The sequence below is a fragment of the Hemibagrus wyckioides genome, linkage group LG12 (assembly GCF_019097595.1).
Source record: "Hemibagrus wyckioides isolate EC202008001 linkage group LG12, SWU_Hwy_1.0, whole genome shotgun sequence".
NCBI lineage: Eukaryota > Metazoa > Chordata > Actinopteri > Siluriformes > Bagridae > Hemibagrus > Hemibagrus wyckioides.
This window is the reverse complement of record NC_080721.1, coordinates 11,980,363-11,999,417: the sequence shown is the minus strand read 5'-3', so window position 1 is coordinate 11,999,417 and position 19,055 is coordinate 11,980,363. Positions and strand designations below refer to the sequence as shown.

General features: G+C 44.8%; 1 protein-coding gene across 5 annotated transcripts in view; it reads left to right on the top strand.

The window, feature by feature from the left end:
• Positions 1 to 19,055, top strand: part of kansl1b (KAT8 regulatory NSL complex subunit 1b) — a 66,542-nt gene that overhangs the window by 7,396 nt on the left and 40,091 nt on the right. The window contains exon 1 of one of the 5 annotated variants that reach the window (XM_058405000.1): positions 18,551 to 18,690. The exons of the other annotated variants lie outside the window; for them this stretch is intronic. The gene's annotated coding sequence lies outside the window, so the exon portion shown is untranslated. Of the gene's footprint in view, positions 1 to 18,550; positions 18,691 to 19,055 lie in introns of those variants that run through there. 5 annotated transcript variants of the gene reach the window in all.

Here is a 19,055-nt window from a genome sequence, read left to right as displayed (position 1 = left end):
TATTTTCGGTGTCCGTATGAAGGTTAAGAGATACAATGCTTTAAGGCTTGTGAGCTATTTCCTCTCGTTTTTATTTTTTTTGCAGTCAAAACCGCAAAAGTGGGTCGAGTCACAAAAACCTCACTTTTTGTGTGTGTGCGCGCGCAAAACCCTACAGTTGTGGATTAATAACGCGTCATAACGCCTTGAAGCCACGATTGTGCCCACACACACACACACGCGCGCGCACACACACACGAATGATTCTTTATTACGTCTTTTCTAAAGTGTTTTAAATATTTATATTTCAACCACCGCCATTATTATCCCAGGTGCATGTAACAATTACAGCAAAAACTATTATTTTAATTATTATTATTATTATTATTATTATTTAAGTTATTTTTAAAAAAAGAAATTAATTAATTAAATTTTTTTAAAAACATTTTACATTTTTTCTAGACCCGCCTTGACATCACAGACGTTAAAGATTAAATATTTTATTATTATTATTATTTCCTTTTCACACCCTTCATTATGATTTCTGACTCATTCCACTGAATATCCTGACCTTTAATGGTATAAAAAAATTACACACAAGGTCAACATAAAAGTATTTATTGTATATATATAATATATACAATATATATATATATATATATATATATATATATATATATATATATATATATATTACACGCATATATATACTTTGTGACTGTAGAGTGCAGCACAGGGTGAAGCATGAACATGACACGTTTTACCTTCTGGATTATTTATTCATGTTTTTGATTCATACCTACTATTATTATTTATTAATTTTTGTGATCTGTTGACGTGATATGATTTCAGTCAGTTTTAAAATCTTCCCTGACCTCTGTGTGTGTGTGTGTGTGTGTTGGGAACAATCTGGTTCGTTTTATCGGTTGTGTGTTTTATGAATGCCGTAATAGGTTTTGCTTTGACGCCGAACAAGGTTGCGTGTTTAAACAGGCTATTACATAATTTCCATATTTTTTTTCTTCTTCTTCCTTTCCATTTTCCTCGGCTGCTTCGCCGAGCCGCATCGCACTGCTGATACCCAGACGGGACCGAGCAACCCTCAGAAACTCCATTTTATATACACACACACACACACACACACAGCTTCTGTTTATTCTGTCTCCTTGTGTGTGTGAGTGTGTGTGTATAAATATCTACACACGTATATATGAACCTTGTGTGTTTTTGTCCAGCACACACACACTCACATCTACCAGCTCCACCTGTGGTTAGTGTTACACACTCTGTACTTTTCCATGCCATAATGTGTTAATGTTTACACGTCCCGGTGTCTTCAGCCGTCCAGCACAAGGCTTTTTCTGTTCCTCAACTCCCACCAGGATTATAATTTTTTAATTGTTGTGTTGTGTTGCTGCACCACGCTGCACTAGTGAGCTTCAGACGGTTTTACTCTTATCTGATTATCATCTCGGCTCCAACGTGTTCGCTTTTGATTAGTGTTTGCAGTTTGAAAAAAAGGCGGCATGCAGCTTTTTCGTCTTGTTTGTTTTTGTTTTTTTATTTATTTATTTAGTTTTGTTACAGATCATCTCTCTAAACAACCTCGTACGCTACCATTTTCCTTTTCCTCCTTTATTCTTGTCTGTCAGTCTTCCTCTTCATTCCAGTTAATGTGAATTCAATAACCTGAGGTCAGTGAATTGACCTCTCTGCTCTGCTGCTCGGAGATCTCTCTCTCTCTCTGCTTTAAAGCTTCACCTTGACTACATTAGACTCCGAATAAATGTTGCATTGTGTGTTTTTTTTGTTTTGTTTTAACATTCCAACGGTATCACTCCTCAGCATCGTCCTAATGAATGTCCAGGTCACACCCTAAACAGGCCGCGCTGTAACACGCTGTAACACGCTGTAACACACTGGCTCTGTAACACACTGTAGCACTAACACACTGTAGTGCTGTAACACACTGACACAGTAACGCACTGTAACACACTGTAGCACTAACGCACTGTAGCGCTGTAACACACTGACACAGTAACGCACTGTAACACACTGTAGCACACTAACACAGTAACACACTACTACACTAGCACACTGTAACACAGTAACACGCTGTAACACACTTTACTGCACTGTAACACAGTAACACACTACTACACTATCACACTGTAACAATGTAACACAATGTAACACACTGTAGCTCTGTGACACAGTAACACACACTACCACACTGTGACACAGTAACACACTGTAGCTCTGTAACACACTGTCACACAGTAACACACAGTAACACAGTCACACAGTAACACACTGTAGCTCTGTAACACACTGTGACACAGTAACACACACTACCACACTGTGACACAGTAACACACTGTAGCTCTGTAACACACTGTCACACAGTAACACACAGTAACACACTGTGACACTAACACACTGTAGCTCTGTAACACAGTCACACAGTAACACACAGTAACACTGTGACACAGTAACACACTGTAGCTCTGTAACACACTGTCACACAGTAACACACTGTAGCTCTGTAACACAGTCACACAGTAACACACACTACCACACTGTGACACAGTAACACACTGTAGCTCTGTAACACACCGTCACACAGTAACACACTGTAGCTTTGTAACACAGTCACACAGTAACACACAGTAACACTGTGACACAGTAACACACTGTAGCTCTGTAACACACCGTCACACAGTAACACACTGTGACACAGTAACACACTGTAGCTCTGTAACACACTGTCACACAGTAACACACTGTGACACAGTAACACACTGTAGCTCTGTAACACAGTCACACAGTAACACACACTACCACACTGTGACACAGTAACACACTGTAGCTCTGTAACACACCGTCACACAGTAACACTGTGACACAGTAACACACTGTAGCTCTGTAACACACTGTCACACAGTAACACACTGTGACACAGTAACACACTGTAGCTCTGTAACAGTCACACAGTAACACACACTACCACACTGTGACACAGTAACACACTGTAGCTCTGTAACACACCGTCACACAGTAACACACAGTAACACACTGTGACACAGTAACACACTGTAGCTCTGTAACACACTGTCACACAGTAACACACAGTAACACACTGTAGCTCTGTAACACACTGTCACACAGTAACACACACTGACACAGTAACACACACTACCACACTGTCACACAGTAACACACACTACCACACTGTCACACAGTAACACACACTACCACACTGTCACACAGTAACACACACTACCACACTGTCACACAGTAACACACACTACCACACTGTCACACAGTAACACACACTACCACACTGTCACACAGTAACACACACTACCACACTGTGACACTATGAAACGGACTTAAAGGCACTGTAACCCACACGGTGTAACATGTACAATAACACCCTGTAACACACTTTGAGGCACTGTAACGCACTACAACACTAACATGCTGTAAGACACACTACCACGTTGTAACACACTTTAATGCTCTGTAACACAGTAACACTTTACTACACTAGCACACTAACACAGTAACACACTACTACATTAGCACACTGTAACACAGTAACACACCACACTAGCACACTGTAACACACCACAGTAACACACTTTAATGCACTGTAACACACACTAGCACACTAACACAGTAACACACTACTACATTAGCACACTGTAACACACTAACACACCACACTAGCACACTAACACACCACAGTAACACACTTTAATGCACTGTAACACACACTAGCACACTAACACAGTAACACACTACTACATTAGCACACTGTAACACAGTAACACACCACACTAGCACACTAACACACCACAGTAACACACTTTAATGCACTGTAACACACACTGGCACACTAACACAGTAACACACTACTACATTAGCACACTGTAACACACTAGCACACTGTAACAGTAACAAACCACACTAGCATGCTGTAACACATAGTAACGCGCTGTAACACACAGTAACGCGCTGTAACACACTTTAATGCACTGTAACACACTACCGCACAGTAAGACTATGAAACGCACATAAAGGCACTGTAACCCACACGTTGCCCAGTGTATAACCATGTAACATGCACAATAACGCACTGTAACACACTTTGAGGCACTGTAACACACACTACCACATTGTAACACACAGTTTAATGCACTGTATTAAACCCAGTGTCTTCTACCAGGATCAAGGCGAAGCGGAGCATTTTAAAGGTTACGGCTTTGCCGATTTTCTCTTGTTTAAATCTCCTCAGATCCTGGCAGGATGTTATGTAACAGGCCGGTGTTGTAATTCCTCTCGATGTGGTGCACTCGGCTCGTCTGGAACACTTTCTTCAATACATGTGCCTGCTTTTTTTTCCCCTCTGAAAGTATGATGTATGATATTTTTTTTTATTCCCAGAGGGGTTTATTTGCACTTCTGTCACGCTGTCCTTTACATGCACAACTGTTCGACTCGGTCAGCATTAATATCATTATTATTACCAGCATCTTGTATAAACAGTGCGACTGTCACGGCAGTGTAGAACGTCAGCGCTGTTAAACGTTACCTCACCCAACACGTTTACTTTAAGATGAACAGCGTAAACGTTCCAGGATATCGAAAAGAAATTCTCAATCTGGTTTCTGATTCCTCAGTAGGTGTTGATGACTTCTCTATATCAGCGTGACGGCTGAATTGCTGTGATTTAACGCGCTCATTCTAACACGTTATCGTTTCCATAGCAACAGGAACTCGTACGCCAGGTGATCCACGTTTACGATCGCGGATTTAGCGACGTTTTCTCTGAAAAAGACGTTTATTCAGGTGTCTTCAGTTACGCGTTGCGCTTTCTGGCCTGTAGCCACTCTGAGACATTCCTCAATGTGGAGTGTAACTGTAAAAGGATAAAAAGTGTTATATTCATTATTGATGTGCTGCTGATGTGATGTTTTTGGATGTTTATATTGTAAGGTAATAATCAGCAATCTCTCTCTCACACACACACACACACACACAGGTGTTTATTCCATATTAATGAAACGGTTTACAGTATTTTCGAGTCTGTAGTACAGGTCATGCAACGTGTTTTGCATTCTTCATTAGTGAAAGCAGTAAATAGTGGCAGTTCTGTTGTAGGCTTCGTTTTGGTCCTGGTGTCTGTCCTGTCCGAGTCTGTCTGTGGATAGCGGATCTGTCCGTCAGCTGCTGAATTGCGTGCAATTATTCCCGTCTCTGCCTTTCAGCACCCGTCGAGCTGTAAGTGGGAAATGGATGGTCTATGAATAAGATGCTGGAAGGTGTTTAACTGCAGGCCTTTCTGTCTTCCTCGCACTCCTCCACACAGTCTTTCTTTGGTTGCGTGTAGGTTTGAAGAGAACAGCCTTCAGTGTACTGTACACACGCTGCACCAAAAAAAAGAAACTTTCACAGTCTCCCTGAACCGTGTTGAGGAACGTTATTAGATGTAAATATAAATCGCCACTTAGTTTATTTTTAAAATAAAATTAAACATATACTAACAAATAGTGTAGCAGGGTGCAGGCAGATTTTAGGTACAACACAAAATAACACACCCACCCCCACCACCCCATAACAACATAATCACCCTCTGCCCACCACATGCATGCCCACTATCACCATGTGCCCTCCCCCTGTCCATCCAGTGCCCACTTCATAACCACCTCAGGCTTACCCCAATAATCACATGACCACACCATGCTTGCCCCCATAATCACCACATTATGGAGGTAAGCATGAGGTGGTCATGGGGTGATAATCACCCCATGCTTACCCCTATTAACGCTCCATGACCACCCCATGCTTACCCCCACCATCACCCCATGACCACCCCATGCTTACCCCCACCATCACCCCATGCTTACCCCTATTTTCGCTCCATGACCACCATATGCTTGCCCACATGACCCCCATGACCACCCATGCTTACCCCCATAATCACCTCTTGACCACCCCATGCTTACCCCATAATCATCACATGGCCACCCCACGTCTACCCCATAATCATCACATGACCACCCCACGCCTACCCCCATAATCATCACATGACCATCCCATGCTTACCCCATAATCTCCACATGACCACCCTGTATTTACACAAACACTGGGACCCAATACAACATGACTAAACTGTGTTAATTACAGTAAACAGTAACCTCTAGACAAAGCCTTAGGGAAGAAGAGAAAGAAAATGAATAAACAAACTGAATGACCACCATTTTAGGAGGAAAGCTACAATTTAATGACCTGGAGGTTGGGGAAACGTAAACGCTGGGGTTTTATGTCATGACTGCGTTCACAAATGTCACATTTCCGGAACAGAGTATATCGCAAAACAGTTTATTCTGTAACTTTTACCCTGGATGGCGTAATTTGGTGAATGAATTGGTCTTGTGCAAAAAGATGGCTGGAGTGAAATGACTCTGGATAAACAAATCAACCTGCGAGTAAAGAGCTCACACATCCGAGAAAAATGTGATGGAGATTTAAGGCATCATTGAATGAGAGTGTACTCTGTTAAACCAGGGAAAATATCCTAAATCCGGTCAAGTTTATGTATTATTTCCTGTTATATGATCACTAACCATATATAAGATTATCAAAATCAGATTCTGTGCTCTCTTCAATCTGCCTGTAGATTAAGAACAAAATGTCTGGAAATTGGTTAATAATCTTATATCTGGTTAATTGTATTCTTATCAGAAGAAATACTGGATACATCTGACTGTACACACACACACACACACACAGAGCTTCAGTACAAAACGATCCTCTTCCCTTTACAGAATAACTGATCAAACTCAGCAGGGAAATGTTTTGTGTGTAGTAATCACTGGCTTTAATATCGTTTGCTCTTCGTGATCACTACCTCCTCTACATGTGGCTAGAAATCAGCCCCTCCACCAGCACCAGGGGGATTTTATTTTGGGTAAATGAAACACAGCGAGGAAATAACCTTCAGCTGCTTCAAGAGCTGCGAGTGGGAACAAATACCATGAGGCAGAAAGCATGGATAATGTTTAACAGTCTGAAGCACCCCCATTCCACTAAACCAATCCCCATTCTACTAAACCCATACTCTGCTCACTAAACCTATCTATGGTCAACTAACTCCAACCCCCCCATCCCCTACTGACTAAACCCCAATCCCTCCATGGTCAACTAACCCCATGCCCCTTCTACTAAACCCATCCCCTGCTCACTAACACCCCACCCCCTGCCACTAAACCCATACCATGCTCACTACATACCCCACTCATTCCCATGCTTGCTAACCCTATTCCCTTGCCATTAACCTCACCCCATTTATCTCCCACTAAACATATCCCCTGCTTTCTAACCCCATCTCCATTCACTAACCCCATCCCCATGCACTAACCCCATCCCCCACTCACTAAACCCCACCCCCCTGCGCGCTCTCTCTCTCTCTCTCTCTCTCGCTGATTTGCTTAAAGCTACACTCAGCTAACTGCCGCTTCGCCTCATCTATCTGCAGATCCCCGTCTGTTATCGAGGACTAAACACTTCTGTTGGCTTTGGCCGCTGGTGTGAACGTGGGGTTTCTGTGGGAAGGAAATCGCCAAACGTCAGTTTTAGTTTTTAAGAGCGTCAGCGTTTCCACATCTGTATTAAATCGCCTCAGCATAATTAGCACACTGACAATGTCTCTGAGGGTCACCGCACAACAAACCTGTAAGACTCTAGTGTTTCCTGTGGCAACAGTAGTGCAGCTGCACATCACAACATGGGACTACGTTCATGCGCTCTTTCTAATTAAAGTTTTGTGGCATTTTTTTGTTAAATTAAAGAAGGAGTCTCCGCTGTCAGAGCTTTATAAAGGGTAAAACTGAAACTTTCTGACATCTTTGCGGTTTCAGTCTAACGTCTTAACAACAGGAGAGAGGAAGAAAGAGGTGAAGGACAGCGTTTATAGCTGCTGTAACGTAAGCGAGAACAGGAACTAACTCTCCTGACAGACGTTTCGCAACATCTGTGTAACAATAAATTGATAAGACGTGTATAAAAGGGAAACTGTTGATTGCCCCAACTCCTCCCCTCCCCTGAGCACTGACTGGTTTAGAACCGTGTTCATTTCAAAACTGAAAGAAGGGAAGCATTTCTGTGGGTCCCGGGGACACTTTAGTGCAGGATTATTGAAACTTTGGGGATTTTGCTGTGTTTCCGTCTCTGTCAGGGGGAATTAGGGCTCAGTGTGAGACTGAATGGATCAAATCTCGACTCCACACGGCTGATGCCCGGACAGAGGAACTTTAAACGTGTGTGTGTATTTTGAGCCGTCTGTAACGGGCTTTGATGGGGGTTTGTGAGTGCTGCGGCTCAGCTGGGAAAGTTTCAGACATGTGGAAGGAATCAGCGTGTGACGGCTGAACGGTCTGCTCACCCAGGTGCAGATAACCTCTTGAATACCTCACCGCTTTTAGTATCGCTTTAAGGTTCCTCGTTTTTCCTTCCTGATAGATGATGAAGGATAAGACAAGCAGAAGTTCTCATTCAGAGTGTGTGTGTGTAAGAGATAACATGATGATCAACAAATATCGTTATCGTGGGCCTGCTGCTGTTCAGACGATGCTGATGTGTACAGATGTGCGCCATGCTTTATTGTTTGCTATGCTTTCTTCCCACATCTGTGAGACTGCTGCAGATGATTCTGCTCACTTGATTAAACTCTGTCTTGTTATGTCTTTCCAGTGTGTCCATTTTTGTATCAGTAAAAATGCTTGCAAAAATTGACCAAACGCTGTAATTCGTAAATCCCGGCTTTTGACCCAAGAAAAAAAAAAACGCTCCTTCAACTCGAGATGGTTTCCTCAACCTCGCTTCCTGAATGATCTAACGAAGCGTGAGGTTGCTTTCAGAAACATTTTTGCCGTGTCACTCTGTGCGAAAGGAACCCTGGTGTGTTCTCGTTCCGAGATCTGAGCGTGACGTGATCTTTACATTGTGCTTACAAGGGTTAGAGATTCTATGAGAAAGTGATTCACCTGAATTGAATCGACTCACCTGCTGGTCTGAATCGAGCAGGAACTGAATCAGATGTGCCATGTGTTGTGAGTTACTTATTACATGTTTCCATGGTAACCATGTAAAACGTGTAGTAATTGTTATTAGTATTGTGTATTGAACGTTCATGGAATCTCCAGTAAAAAAGTATGGCGTGTTTTGTTCTGTTGAGCCGTTGGCATGTTCTGTGGTATAAGAGGAATAAAACTCTGGTAGCATTGACTCAGGGTGCTAACGTTAGCTCTGCTTCACTGCAGTGATGATTTTCCTGTAGCTGAATGTCACACAGTGGTTTATTCCTTAGCGGTGTTCAGAGAGAGCTCAGCTGAAACGACTGAAACCTGGTACATGCATTTAAAAAAAGAAAACATGTAAATCAAACCTTCATGCTTGTGTTCGACTCAAATTGCTAAAACCTTCATGTATTTACATAACAAACACCTGTCAGTGCTGATACTGAGATTTACTGGATAAGACCTTCTTCTGATGTGATAAAGGCATGATGAGATCATCAGACCTAAAGAAAGGAAGTACTCAGATTTCAGTACTCACTTTTCATTGTTCAGTATTTAGTTTTTGGTTTTCAGTACTTAGTGTTCAGTACTTAGTTTTCAGTTTTTAGTACTCACTTTTCAGTGTTCATTACTCCCTTTTCAGTACTCTGTTTTCAGCTTTAGGTACTCAGTGTTCCGTACTTAGTTTTCAGTTTTTAGTACTCAGTGTTCTTCACTCTTCAGTACTTAGATTTCAGTACTCACTTTTCAGTACTCAGTGTTCAGTACTAAGTTTTCAGTTTTTAGTGCTCACTTTTCAGTACTCAGCTTTCAGTACTCACTTTTCAGTACTTACTTTTCAGTACTCAGTTTTCAGTTTTTAGTACTCAGTGTTTATTACTCACTTTTCAGTACTTAGATTTCACTTTTCATTATTCACTTTTCAGTACTCTGTTTTCAGCTTTAGGTACTCAGTGTTCAATACTTAGTTTTCAGTTTTTAGTACTCAGTGTTCCTCACTTTTCAGTACTTAGATTTCAGTTCTCACTTTTCAGTACTCAGATTTCAGTACTCAGTGTTCAGTACTAAGTTTTCAGTTTTTAGTACTCAGTTTTCAGTACTCAGTGTTCATTACTCACTTTTCAGTACTCACTTTTCAGTGATCAGTGTTCTGTATTTACTTTTCAGAACTGTTTTCAGTACTCAGTTTTCAGTACTCATTGTTCAGTACATAGTTTTCAGTGTTCAGTACTCTGTTTTCAGTACATAGTTTTCAGTACTCTGTTTTCAGTACAGTTTTCAGTTTTTAGTATTCAGTGTTCCTCACTGTTCAGTACTCTGTTTTCAGTACATAGTTTTCAGTTTTTAGTATTCAGTGTTCTTCACTGTTCAGTACTCTGTTTTCAGTACATAGTTTTCAGTTTTTAGTATTCAGTGTTCCTCACTGTTCAGTACTCAGATTTCAGTTTTTAGTACTCAGTGTTCATTATTCCCATTTCAGTACTCTGTTTTCAGTACTCGGTGTTCAGTTACATAGTTTTCAGTTTTTAGTACTCAGTGTTCATTACTCACTTTTCAGTACTCTGTTTTCAGTTCTCAGATTTCAGTATTCAGTGTTCATTACTCACGTTTCAGTACTCAGTGTTCAGTACTCACTTTTCAGTTCTCAGTATTCAGTACTTGTCATTACTCCGTTTTCAGTGTTCAGTATTCACTTTACAGTACTCTGTTTTCAGTATTCAGTACAATGTTTTCAGTGCTCAGATTTCAGTACTCAGATTTTAGTGTCTTGTATATTTAGTGCTCAGTTTCACTAAGTGGTCAGTACTCAGCGTACAGTGGTCATTCACAGAATTGAATTCCTTCTCCTGTATCTAGACACACACACACACACACACAGAGCGTTTCATTCATCCCAAAAACTCAGTAAAGTTGATGTGATTCTCTGAGGGTGACACCGAGTCTCTCTGCTCTCCTCTCTGTATCCAGCTGGTTTAATGTAGTGAGGGTTTTTACTCCACAGGTTTGGGGATTATTCTGCTTTTCCATCAAAAAGATTTTCTCTCTCTCTCTCTCTCTCTCTCTCTCTCTCTCTCTCTCTCTCTGCTGTGGAGTTTCTACACTGCTGACATGTGACACTGTGAAACCCGGGCTTGTTGCTCTGGGTTACAGCAACCTGTAGACCAAAGTTCAGGGATTTGTTCATGGCCTAATGGCCCAGTTCTACACACACACACACACACACACACACACACACACACACCTTGTTATCAGTGTTCCATGGGAACTTTAGTTTGAACTCGTCTCAGTTCTGTAGAAATCTCTTGCTTGTTTGGATGATTGCAGCTGATGCGAAGCGATTTGATTCGATCATGTGATCTCGACACGTGATCACCTGGAACACACCTGTCTGATGCGTCACACAATCTATTCAATAGAACTCTTTGTAAGTCAGGTCGTACTGAAGGGATTGTCTGATTTGGTGTTTTGGTTTCTGGAGGTTTCAATGTAAAAGAAACTCCACACTCACTCGTTTACCTCGTTACTGTGTTCACACTCTTTACACTCCTCACACTCCTCACACTCCTCTCCACACTCCTTACACTCCTCTCCTCACACTCCACTCCTTACACTCCACTCCTCACTCTCCTCACACTCCTCACACTCCTCTCCTCACACTCCTCACACTCCTCTCCTCACACTCCTCACACTCCTCTCCTCACACTCCTCTCCTCACACTCCTCACACTCCTCACACTCCTCTCCACACTCCTTACACTCCTCTCCTCACACTCCACTCCTTACACTCCACTCCTCACTCTCCTCACACTCCTCACACTCCTCTCCTCACACTCCTCACACTCCTCACACTCCTCTCCTCACACTCCTCTCCTCACACTCCTCACACTCCTCTCCTCACACTCCTCTCCTCACACTCCACTCCTTACACTCCACTCCTCACACTCCTTACACTCCACTCCTCACACTCCTCTCCTCACACTCCTTACACTCCTCACACTCCTCACACTCCTCTCCACACTCCTCTCCTCACACTCCACTCCTTACACTCCTCTCCTCACACTCCTCACACTCCTCTCCTCACACTCCTCTCCTCACACTCCTCTCCTCACACTCCTCTCCTCACACTCCTCACACTCCTCTCCACACTCCTTACACTCCTCTCCTCACACTCCACTCCTTACACTCCTCTCCTCACACTCCTTACACTCCTCTCCTCACACTCCTCTCCTCACACTCCTTACACTCCTCTCCTCACACTCCTCACACTCCTCTCCTCACACTCCTTACACTCCTCTCCTCACACTCCTCTCCTCACACTCCTTACACTCCTCTCCTCACACTCCTCTCCTCACACTCCTCACACTCCACTCCTCTCCTCACACTCCTCTCCTCACACTCCACTCCTCACACTCCTCACACTCCACTCCTCACACTCCACTCCTCACACTCCTCTCCTTACACTCCTCTCCTCACACTCCTCTCCTCACACTCCTTACACTCCTCTTCTTACACTCCTTACACTCCTCTCCTTACACTCCTTACACTCCTCTCCTCACACTCCTTACACTCCTCACACTCCTCACACTCCTCCTCACACTCCTCACACTCCTCTCCTCACACTCCTCACACTCCTCTCCTCACACTCCTCTCCTCACACTCCTCACACTCCTCTCCTCACACTCCTTACACTCCTCTTCTTACACTCCTTACACTCCTCTCCTTACACTCCTCCCACTCCTCTCCTCACACTCCTCACACTCCTCTCCTTACACTCCTCTCCTCACACTACTCTCCTCACACTCCTCTCCTTACACTCCTTACACTCCTCTCCTCACACTCCTCTCCTTACACTCCTCACACTCCTCTCCTCACACTCCACTCCTCACACTCCTTACACTCCACTCCTCACACTCCACTCCTCACACTCCACTCCTCACTCCTCTCCTCACACTCCTCTCCTCACACTCCTCTCCTCACACTCCTCTCCTTACACTCCTCTCCTCACACTCCTCTCCTCACACTCCTTACACTCCTCTTCTTACTCTCCTTACACTCCTCTCCTTACACTTCTCTCCTCACACTCCTTACACTCCTCTTCTTACACTCCTCTCCTCACACTCCACTCCTCACACTCCTCTCCTTACACTCCTCTCCTCACACTACTCTCCTCACACTCCTCTCCTTACACTCCTTACACTCCTCTCCTCACACTCCTTACACTCCTCACACTCCACTCTTTGCACTCCTCTCCTCACACTCCTTACACTCCTCTCCTCACACTCCTTACACTCCTCTCCTCACACTCCTCTCCTCACACTCCACTCCTCACACTCCTTACACTCCACTCCTCACACTCCACTCCTCACACTCCTCTCCTCACACTCCTCTCCTCACACTCCTCTCCTTACACTCCTCTCCTCACACTCCTCTCCTCACACTCCTTACACTCCTCTTCTTACACTCCTTACACTCCTCTCCTTACACTCCTCTCCTTACACTTCTCTCCTCACACTCCTTACACTCCTCTTCTTACACTCCTTACACTCCTCTCCTTACACTCCTTACACTCCTCTCCTCACACTCCTCACACTCCTCACACTCCTCTCCTCACACTCCTCACACTCCTCTCCTCACACTCCTCACACTCCTCTCCTCACACTCCTCACACTCCTCTCCTCACACTCCTCACACTCCTCTTCTTACACTCCTTACACTCCTCTCCTCACACTCCTTACACTCCTCTCCTCACACTCCTTACACTCCTCTCCTCACACTCCTCTCCTCACACTCCTCACACTCCTCTCCTCACACTCCTCACACTCCTCTCCTTACACTCCTCTCCTCACACTACTCTCCTCACACTCCTCTCCTTACACTCCTTACACTCCTCTCCTCACACTCCTTACACTCCTCACACTCCACTCTTTGCACTCCTCTCCTCACACTCCTTACACTCCTCTCCTTACACTCCTTACACTCCTCTCCTCACACTCCTTACACTCCTCACACTCCACTCTTTGCACTCCTCTCCTTACACTCCTCTCCTTACACTCCTTACACTCCTCTCCTTACACTCCTTACACTCCTCACACTCCTCTCCTTACACTCCTCCCACTCCTCTCCTTACACTCCTCACACTCCTCTCCTTACACTCCTCTCCTCACCCTACTCTCCTCACACTCCTACACCTCCTCACACTCCTCACACTCCTCTCCTCACACTCCTCACACTCCACCTCTTCTTACACTCCTCTCCTACACTCCTCTCCTCACACTCCTTACACTCCTCTCCTCACACTCCTTACACTCCTCTCCTCACACTCCTACACTCCTCTCCTTACACTCCTCACACTCCTCTCCTCCTCACGCTCCACTCCTCACACTCCTCACGCTCCTCTCCTTACACTCCTCTCCTCACTCTACCCTCCTCACACCCCTCTCCTTACACTCTCCTCCTTACACTCCCTCTCCTCACACTCCTCTCCTTACACTCCTCACACTCCACTCTTTGCACTCCTCTCTCCTCCTCCTCACACCTCTCCTTACACTCCTCTCTCCTTACACTCCTTACACTCCTCTCCTCACACTCCTCTCTCTCCTACACTCTCACACCTCTCCTCCTCCACTCACACTCCTCTCCTCTCCTCACACTCCTCACACTCCTCCTCCTCACTCCCTCTCTCACACTCCTCACACTCCTCCTCTCACACTCCTTACACCTCTCCTCACACTCCTCTCCTCACACTCCTTACACTCCTCACACTCCACTCTTTGCACTCCTCTCCTTACACTCCTCTCCTTACACTCCTTACACTCCTCTCCTTACACTCCTTACACTCCTCTCCTTACACTCCTCACACCCCTCTCCTTACATTCCTCTCCTCATACTCCTCCCCTTATACTCCTCACACTCCTCTCCTTACACTCCTTACACTCCTCTCCTCACACTCCTCTCCTTACACTCCTCACACTCCACCCCTTACACTCCTCTCCTCACACTCCTCTCCTTACACTCCTCACACTCCTCTCCTCACACTCCTTACACTCCTCTCCTCACACTCCTCTCCTTACACTCCTCACACTCCACCCCTTACACTCCTCTCCTCACACTCCTCTCCTTACACTCCTCACACTCCTCTCCTCACACTCCTTACACTCCTCTCCTTACACTCCTTACACTCCTCTCCTTACACTCCTTACACTCCTCTCCTCACACTCCTCTCCTTACACTCCTCACACTCCACCCCTTACACTCCTCTCCTCACACTCCTCTCCTTACACTCCTCACACTCCTCTCCTCACACTCCTTACACTCCTCTCCTTACATTCCTCTCCTCATACTCCTCCCCTTATACTCCTCACACTCCTCTCCTTACACTCCTTACACTCCTCTCCTTACATTCCTCTCCTCATACTCCTCCCCTTATACTCCTCACACTCCTCTCCTCACACTCCTCTCCTCACACTCCTTTCCTTACACTCCTCTCCTCAAACTCCTCACACTCCTCTCCTTACACTCCTCACACTCCTCTCCTTACACTCCTCACACTCCTCACACTCCTCTCCTCACACTCCTCTCCTTACACTCCTCTCCTTACACTCCTCTCCTCACACTCCTCTCCTCACACTCCTCACACTCCTCACACTCCTCCTTACACTCCTCTCCTCACACTCCTCTCCTCACATTCCTCTCCTTATACTCCTCTCCTCACACTCCTCTCCTCACACTCCTTTCCTCACACTCCTCTCCTCACTCCTCTCCTCACTCCTCTCCTCACTCCTCTCCTCACACTCCTTTCCTCACACTCCTCTCCTCACACTCCTCACACTCCTCTCCTCACACTCCTCACACTCCTCTCCTTACACTCCTCACACTCCCCTCCTTACACTCCTCTCCTCATACTCCTCCCCTTACACTCGTTACACTCCTCTCCTTACACTCCTCACACTCCCCTCCTTACACTCCTCTCCTCATACTCCTCCCCTTACACTCGTTACACTCCTCTCCTCACACTCCTCTCCTCACACTCCTCTCCTCACACTCCTTTCCTTACACTCCTCTCCTCAAACTCCTCACACTCCTCTCCTTACACTCCTCTCCTCACACTCCTCGCCTCACACTCCTCTCCTTACACTCCTCACACCCCTCTCCTTACACTCCTCACACCCCTCTCCTTACACTCCTCACACCCCTCTCCTTACACTCCTCGCCTCACACTCCTTACACTCCTCGCCTCACACTCCTCTCCTTACACTCCTCACACTCCTCTCCTTACACTCCTCACACTCCTCTCCTTACACTCCTCACACTCCTCTCCTTACACTCCTTATACTCCTCTCCTTACACTCCTCTCCTTACACTCCTTATACTCCTCTCCTTACACTCCTCTCTTTACACTCCTCATGCTCCTCTCCTTACACTCCTCACACTTCTCTCCTTACACATCTTACAGTCCTCTCCTCAAACTCCTCTTCTCATACGCCTCACACAATGTATACTCCTCTTCTAACACTACTCACACTCCTGTCCTTAGACTCCTCACACTCCTTACGCTCTTCTTCTCACACTCTTTACATGCCTCACTCTTTACACTCCTTACACTTGTACACTCTTCTCCTTATACTCCTTACACTCCTCTTCCTCACTGCTGCACACAGCTGCCACTCTCATCTGATTCACACCCAGCGTCTGCTTGGCTGACTGTCTGTTTTTCTCTTTCTGTCTTTGCTTTTTTGCTTTTTTTGTCTGTAGTACTATCATTTTCTTTCTTTCTTTCTTTCTTTCTTTCTTTCTTTCTTTCTTTCTTTCTTTCTTTCTTTCTTTCTTTCTTTCTTTCTTTCTTTCGTGAATGTGTTTGTGTCTCTGTCCCTTTTTTCTTTCTGCCTGTGTTTCTTTTTTTGTGTCTGTCACCTTTTTTTTTCTTAGTCTCTCTCTCTCTCTCTCTCTCTCTCTCTGTGGTTTCTGTTTGTATTTTTCTCTCTTTCTGTTTCTTGCCCTGTTTTTCCTCAGAACCCCTAAAGCTTCATATTAGTCATATTTGCCTTCTCCTGTGTGTGTGTGTGTGTACGTGCACATGCAAGATAGTAAAACCTTTCTGTTGCTGTGATACCTGTCTATTTGTGTGTGAGAGCGTGTGTGTGAGAGCGTGTGTGTGAGAGCGTGTGTGTGAGAGCGTGTGTGTGAGAGCGTGTGTGTGAGAGCGTGTGTGTGTGAGCATGTGTGTGTGTTCTATCTTGCAGGATCTCAGTGTTCTGATGTTCAGCTCTAACATTCTGGCTATAAACAAAATAAAATGCGTTCTTTTTGTAGTGGTTCAGTAAAAGCGGTGTGTTTTCAGGTGTAACCTCTGTAACACTGTGATGTAACCCTGCTGCTGGTTTGGAGGCAGATCTCTGAATCCTGCACCTCCCGTTGTGTGTAGCGGCACTGACGTGGGACTGTATGCGCGAGTTTTCTAACTCGGCTCCTGGTGCAAATTTCTCTGAGAAATGAAATCGGTAAACTCCCGGACTAGATTTTACCGGTTTCTCACTCGGATGTACGAAGGCCAGCGTTACACTCAGTGCCACGTTGCGGTAATGCACCGAACCTCGAGTATACACACAGAATAAAACGTCTTTCACGCTTCGGTTACGAACCCGGCGGTGAAAATTGAGACGTGTGACAGATGTACACGTGCACGCTCGGCCCTGTGCCGCTGTGTACTTTTTTTGTATTCTGATTGGTCAGATCGGTTTTCTGTCACAGCGGTTCTGTCCCACCATAGCGACAGACTCGAGGCATTGCCGTTTCCATGGCAACAGCCGGTCCACGTGACGGAACCTCCTTACGTGCAACGTGTCGTGACGTTACAGAATAGAAAAGGGAAAAAAACAGAAAGGCAACAGAAGGAATAACTAGAAATGCTGTGTGTGTGTGTGACGTTAACCCTGACCTCTGGACCTGACTGCTGATGTGCTGCAGGGTTTCTGCACTGGTGAGCTGGACGAACTCCACGTGAACCTTTGGTGACGTGACGTTTACCCTCAGATCCCCTCGTAGACGTGTTTGTGTTGGGCGTGTTTATACCGTGGTGGTGCAGGCAGGAGCTGGTTTCAGGGGAGCTTCTTTCCCCTGAAGGAATATGGGGATCATCTCGAGGGACAGTGCAGGTGTAGCACTCAAGTCCAGGCCAGTCCAGTACTGACTGTGAGACAGACAGAGAGAGAGAGTGTGTGTGTGTGTGAGTGAAAGAGAGAGAGAGAGAGAGAGAGAGAGAGAGAATACTCTACTTACATATACAGCCACAGTGAAGTATTTTTACTCTAGCATTGGGAAGAAAAGACATGATTTCTCATAATTTCAGCTCATAACTCTCTCTCTCTGTCTCTCTCTCTTTCTCTCTCTCTCTCTCTCTCTCTCTCTCTCTCCCCCTCTCTCCCTGTCTCTCTCTCTCGGTCTCGTTTTAGAATTTTAGTGAGGTTGAGGATTTTAGGAGACTTTCTGTTCGTCCCTCTGTGACTGAAACACAGCCATACGACTTTGTTCATGTTTTTTATTCCAAATAATTTGGCTGATTCTGAGTGACGTGTTTTCTGAGGATCATGAAATCTTTTGGACTTTAGTGAAGCACATTGACGAAAAATACAGTAAGTGTAAACCATGATGGCAAAAAAAAGAAGAAGAAATTAAAAAACAGATCTCTTTATATTTTGTTTAATATTAATATATTTTTTATTAATTTATTTATTTATTCTAGACATTTATTTATTTATTTATTTTTAATAAATAAAAACAATGCTTAAAGTTGCATTTAATCGACACAGCAAAGAGTATTTATTTACAGCGTGTTTTATTACGGCGTATTCTTGCAAGCTGCTGCTTACTGCATGCCTTGTGACTCCTGCTCTCCTGTCTTGAGATCTTGAGTCTGAGTGTTTGGGTTTTGCTGCTGATCTCTGATCCACACTGATCCAGTCATCTGTGTTCCTCTAAATAAACTCGCTCGTCTCTT